The sequence below is a fragment of the Arachis duranensis genome, chromosome 8, assembly GCF_000817695.3.
Source record: "Arachis duranensis cultivar V14167 chromosome 8, aradu.V14167.gnm2.J7QH, whole genome shotgun sequence".
In the NCBI taxonomy this organism is placed as follows: Eukaryota; Viridiplantae; Streptophyta; class Magnoliopsida; order Fabales; family Fabaceae; genus Arachis; species Arachis duranensis.
In genome coordinates, this window is record NC_029779.3 from 46638225 (window position 1) to 46645129 (window position 6905).

Genomic DNA, 6905 nt, shown 5'->3' on the forward strand with positions numbered 1-6905 from the left:
AATAATTAATATAAATTATTATAATTATTAATAAATTAAACATGATTAAGTTATTTAATTTTTTCAATAGATAATTAAATTATTTAATTAATTATTGTTTAAATAATTATTATATTTATTAATAAATTAATCATAATTTAATTATTTAATTAATTATGATTTTATATAAATATTTATTTTTATAATAATTTGCCATATAGCAAGTTATTATTAGAAGGAATTATTCTCCACATACAAGCACTTTTTTATACAAATCATTTATACTCACGCTGTTTTCACGTTTTTTTGTGTGCCTCTTTTTCTTCTTCTTCTTTCTCTGTGCTTCCTCTTCCTCTTCCTCTTCCTCTTTCTCTTCTTCTTCTTTCTTCGTGTCTCTTCTTTTTCTTTCTCCGTGTCTCTTCTTCTTCTTTTTCGTAATTTTTCTCTCTCGTTATCGTCGTCATCAACACCACCTCTTCCTCCTTTTTTTTTATTGAAATTTCTTCTCCTCTTTTCGTTTTCTCTTTCTCATTTATCAAAATCACTAGAAAAAATGAAGAAACATTATTCAATGTACTGTTTTGCTGTTTTTCTAGATTTTTTTCTAGATTGTCTCTGTCATGTGCCTCGTCCTTAACCAGCAAAACATTAAAAGATTTCAAGAAGAAATATACTGTCTCCCTCCTATATTGGGTGTATTTTGAAATCCTTTTGGTGTATTTCTGTAATCCTTTGGGTGTATTTCTATAACTGTTTGGGTGTATTTCTGTAATCTTTTGAATGTATTTCTGTAATCGTTTGAGTGTATTCTTGTAATCGTTCGGGTGTATTTCTGAAGTTCCATCATCTTCAAAACAATTTTAAAGCTTGATTTCAGAAACCATGAAAATCGAAAAAAACAAAAGGAGATCGAAGGCAAAGAGAGAACGCACAAAGGATGTAACAACCACCCCTTCTAGAAACAAAATTTAATTCGAAATTTGAAAATCAATTAGGAGATAAGTTTAGAATTTTGAATTTTATGGATAGGAACCTAGTAACCACCCTCCGTTTGAAATTTAAAATATCCCAACCATCCTATTCCCAAATGTATATAAATAGGGGAGCACCCATAGGTAGAAAATCACTCCTCTCAGATACTAATCCTCTCCCTTCTCTCTCTACAAAGAAAGAATATTCTGTGGGTAAACACAGTGGCGGAACCAGAAATTTTATAAGAGGGGGGCCAATTAAATATAAAATATAACAAAAAATTAACAAAATATGATTTGTAGCATATATATAAAAAAAGTAATTATATTATATAAAAGTCAATGTTCAACTACATACTAAAACTTTATGGTCCAAACTTTATGTATGCTCTACGAATTTCATCTTGTTGATTGATAGGATAATTCTAAATTTGCGGACGCTTTCCGGGATCACGCATCAATGTATCAATATTAACTTGATCTATTTCAGTCCTTGCTATTTTGGAAGCAGGGGGTTGAATATCTTGCTCAACAAGTTGTGTCACAGGTTGTTCAATAATATTTTGAACATTACTCAAAGAATCTGAAGCTGAATTTTGTTCATCATATATTCTCTCTTTTCTCTTGAAAAATGAGTGAATTGTTTTCATCTTTGACATTTTTAACTTAACTTGAACTATCTAACAAAAAAAAAACAAAAATAATTGCATATATATTATTTTCTTAAAAAAAAAATATTAAACCTATTGAGCAATAACAAATAATTTTAGAAACACAAATATATAATAACCAAAAATAAAGTTATTGATTTACCTGATTATTTTTTGTTCCAAGTCTCACAAAAAAATAATTCTATTGAGTTTTGTCCTCACTTCAATCTTTGAACACTGTCCATTATAAAAAAAAAATAAATTAATTATTTTAAATAAATAATGTAAATAATACTTGACATTGTCATTAACTTAAAAAAAATTGAAATATACCTCTTTGAATCTTTGTTGTGCATTCAATGGTTAATATTTTGTTGTTCACTTCTCTTCAATGGTTTTTCTTCATATGTCTTGTTTTGGTATGGAAAGAAAATTAAAATGAGAAGAGTAGAAGACCAAAAGTTTGGGAATCACTAAAAGAGAGAGAAAAGTGACGCTATGCCTATGATAGTTTGAAATAAATATTTGAAAAATGTACTAGGGTTACTTTAATTAATAGTATGGGCTTGGGCTAGTATAATAGAACCATTTTTATTAATTATTAGAATGAGCTATTTGTTAACAAGAACAACAATAATTCAAATATCCAATACATAGTGCAGTTTTTAGTTATTTTAATTTATAAAATTTTGTAACTTATATTTTTTTAATATTATATATAAAAAAATTTAATATTATTAATTATTACTATTTACTATTTTTTTTTAAAAAATTTGGGGGGACCATGGCTACCTTAGGTCCCCCCCGTGGATCCGCCACTGGGTAAACACAAGAGGCAAGCTCGAAGAAGCGTTAGGAAAAAGAGTAGGAAATTGTGCCTTTCTTAATTATGTTGGCATGTAGTATGCTCTAGTTTATTTCCTTCCATCCATGCATGATTACTATCTTTTCATGTGTTACATGACATTAAATACCTTGTTCTCATCCCTTATCCATATTGATCATGTTTATCTATTTTGTCATTCATGACCTCTTGATTCATTAGTATATACATTTTTATCATGTTTGATTTAATTATCTAATATATCCTAATTTTACTATGTGTATTTACATGAATTTTTCATATCATTATATTATTAATGTTCCTTTAATGTTGATAGTACATGTCCCTTATAACATTTTATTAATTATTTAACATGTCCTAATTTTATTATGTGCCTTTACATGACTTTGATAGCGTTACATTATTATTATCCCTTTAATGTTGAGAGTACATGCTCTTTTTTGTGTCTTGTTCAAGGTACCCTATTCTATTATATGTAACTAAATGACCTCTTATATCATTATATTATTATTACTTCTTTAATTTAAAGATCAAGAATACATGCTTCTTATAATATCTAATCCAAGTATTTCAAATACCCCTTTCTTACTACATGCACTTAGATTATATTTTATATATTATATCATTAATATCTTCTTAGGGTCAAGAGTACATGTTTCCTTATAATTATTTTATTTCAACTAATTAATATCCCCATTTTATTACATGAAATTATATTGACTTTTATACCATTAGATTAATATTAATATTTTCTTGAGTTAAAGAGTACATGCTCTCTTATAACTATTTTATTCAACTATTTAAAATATCCTATTTTTTTATAATGTACATTTATTTTATATTATTAATACCCCTCTAGGAACGAGAGTACCTACTTTCGTATAAAATCTTATTCAAACATGCTTATTTTATCATGATATATGTCTATTCTCTTGCATGATCCATTCTTGTATATGCCTAAATAATCCTACTTGTTAAAGAACTGAGGGAATGATTCTTCGGTAAGGAAAGGTGACCCCCAAAGACAAGATAATTGAGATGATCCTTCGGTATGGGAAGGTGATCGAATCGAGATGATCCTTCGATAAGGGAAGGTGATCGATAAACTTTTGGGAACCTTCGGTAAGGGAAGGGGACTCCCATCAATTTTATATAATAAGATAACTCTTTTCTTATGTATGTCTAAATAACCTTGATTGTAAATTGAACTGAGGGAATGATCCTTCGGTAAGGAAAGGTGACCCCCAAAGACAAGATATCGAGATGATCCCTCGGTAAGGGAGGGTGATCGATCGAGATGATCCTTCGGTAAGGGAAGGTGATCGCCAAGACATTCGAGATAAGAACCTTCGGTAAGGGAATGAGACTCTCATTTATACCGGTTTGAGCTCAATACCTTCCATAAAAGTTAAAAGTTAAGAAAGAAGAAAGCATGAATGAAAGTTTGATTTTTAGTTTTTTTTTTCATTTATGTATGATTATGTTGATGTTACTTAGGATGTTATCCTTCTATTTTTCCTATATGCTTTCTCTTTTAGCACACACAAGAAAGATGCATATTACATGCCATATCATACGCCTCAATTTTTAAAATCTTGCACGTGGGCTGGAGATGGATATGGAGGTGTTGCATAGCACTCTTACTGAGACGTTAGGTTCTCACTCCCTTTCTTTTCTCATACTGTCTCCAGAGGGACATGGTACAGCGGATAGAGACGACGCAGTGCCCCCGAAGATAACTTTTGAGTATGACCCCTCGAAGCACGCGTGGGTAGTTGCGACCACTATTACCGTGCTCCAAACTATCTACCTAGGTCGAGAGTTCGTGGAAGAAGGACCCCAGCTGCCTGTCGTAACCTTCCTAGATAGGAACGCTTCAGCACCTAAAAAGCGGTCATCTAAGGTGATATACCTCGAGTCCGACTCCGAAACCGAGGAAGAGGAATCCGACAACCCTGGCCAGAAGGAAGACACCATGGAGGAGGACCCAGAGGAGGAGTTGAACCCTTGCGGAGGTCCAAAGGTGGAATACGCGCCTTCTTTCCCCACTTCGGCACCCCGTCGAGTTTTAGTTCACCCCACCCAACGGAACCGGATTTTTACTGCGCGGAAAGGTGTTGGAGGGAGGCCCCTGGTACCTCGATTCGTGGATAACTGAAGGGTCCTGATCAAGAATAAGATATGATACAAGTATGGGAGCTTCTTCGACGAGATTGGTTTAGGACGTAATTAGTTTCTTTTCGGGTTATAATTTTCTCTAAGTGTTTCATTTTGAACCGTACTCATGGTTAAGATATTTTTTCACATTTATTCAAATCCGAACGTTTTAGTGCTACTCATTTTTTTCCTTCACGCGCACCTCCTCCTCCCTTGCATAACGATTAAGTCATTCTTTTTCTTCTTTGTCGAGTGTGGCATCTTATTTTAAAGACCTCCACGATAGGATAAAATTTAGGGTGTTACAAAGGAGATCGAACAAATTTGACAAGAAACTTGAAAAAGGAAACAAAGATGAAACACGCGAAGATGGTTCAGTGACATGCGTGTTAGATTTGGCCCAACTTATAAGACTTGTAAGCCAAAATGACTTGTATGTGTAGCACTCCTCTATTAGAAGGAGAAAGTCCCTATTCAGAGACACTCACTCGTGCCTCTCTCCTCTTGAATAGTATGTAGAGACTTTTGTTTCTTCTCCTCCAATAGTTGATCCATGCATCTGTCAGAAATAGGGCTTCAATTTTTGGCCCGTTGGAAGTGCTATTATCCTCACTTAAATATCCCAAATTTGAATATCACTCCTAAAATATAACTTAAATATTCCAAATTTGTCTATTGAGTCCTCAAATTCCTCAAATTGTGTATATCGAATGGAATTCATGTTTATTTTAGTTTCCTACCATTCATACTCTGGTCTAAAACACAAAAGCCAAATCCAATACGGATAAAAAGCTCACCTAAGAGGGTAGTCTCTATCACATACTTGAGCTCTTTAAGGAGGTCGGGCACAATTCAAAGGGGCAGCTTATGTTTATCTAAATAACTGCCTCCCCAAATCTCTTCAACTATTTCTATCTTTTCTGAAAGATAGATCTTAACAAACTCCCAAAAATAAAGGGAATGGTTATCCATCAATAAAGATGGAACTACTCCAGCAAAAGTTATCTACTCTACTATAAATACACCGGTATTTCCCAGGTATAATTCATGTTCTACTCTACTAAAAATTTGTTTAAAACTCTTGCTAACTTAAGCATTGGAGTCTCTTGCAGGTACTACCCCCACCTCCTCACGAGAAACTCGGACAGGCGGTACTACGACATCAAAAGAGTCGGACGTTGCCATCACAAGGGATCTGGACCTCACGTTCAGGCCCAAATGGTAACTCTCGGAACATTGACATCGTTGCCGAAAATTTGAAAGTCATCCCACGATTATGGCAAACAACCAACCAAAGGACGGTCATACCGTATCTGAACCTGAGCAAGAAGCTCAGTCAGAAGATCACGTCGTCGTGCTCTCTCCTCCACCACAACATATGGAAGGACTTCATGGAGAAGGGCCTTCAAAAAACCTTCACCCTAGGAGGATCCATTTTAAAGTACATCACTTTGGGGACGAGATTTATCCTCACGCGACAGAGATATTGACCATGGTCTATGAACAATAAAATCACTTGAGACAGTTCGAACACAAGTCCGAGCGACATAAATACAAGGAGTTAAAGAGATTTCTAAAACTAAAGTAGCATAAAAATTTTTAAGAAGAGCATGTGCAATGTTGTTGGAAGGTTCTGACTACTCTATATATTCATTCAAGTTCCAAGCATCATGTTTTGCCATTAAATCGGCTAGGACGTTCGCTTCTCGAAGCACCAACGTGAAATGTACCTCTCATTTCTCTACTAAGTAATTTTTGAATGCGCAATCCAAAATCTGCATCATTCCTTATTTCTCATTTTGGTTCTCTTTGATATGCAATAAATACATCCCATGAATCGGTTTCAGAGACGATTACTTTTATACAGGGACGGATTTACTCTGATGAGTGTGGGGCGTTTGTCTCATTACAATTTAAAATTTTATTGAGTAGTATATAAATTTATACATAAATTTATACATAAATTTATAATAAATAATTTGATAGCTAATTTTTTATGTAAACGTAATATTTTTATTATAAAAATTATTATTATGTTATATATATTTCGCTCCACTATCAAAATTTTTTAGATCCGTCACTGCTTTTATACCACACTCCCAAACTAGCAGGCTTCTCTAAAATCTAAATAACAAAAAGATTGGCATATTCATTCTTAATACTTCACATTTAACACACGGAAAAAGTTTTAAAAAGACAAAGCAATTTGCCAAATAAACAAATAAAAAATAATAATAAAAACATTTAAGCGTGGCCACCAGCTCATCCGACCGAAGCGTGGACTTATATACAGACAGCCTCCGA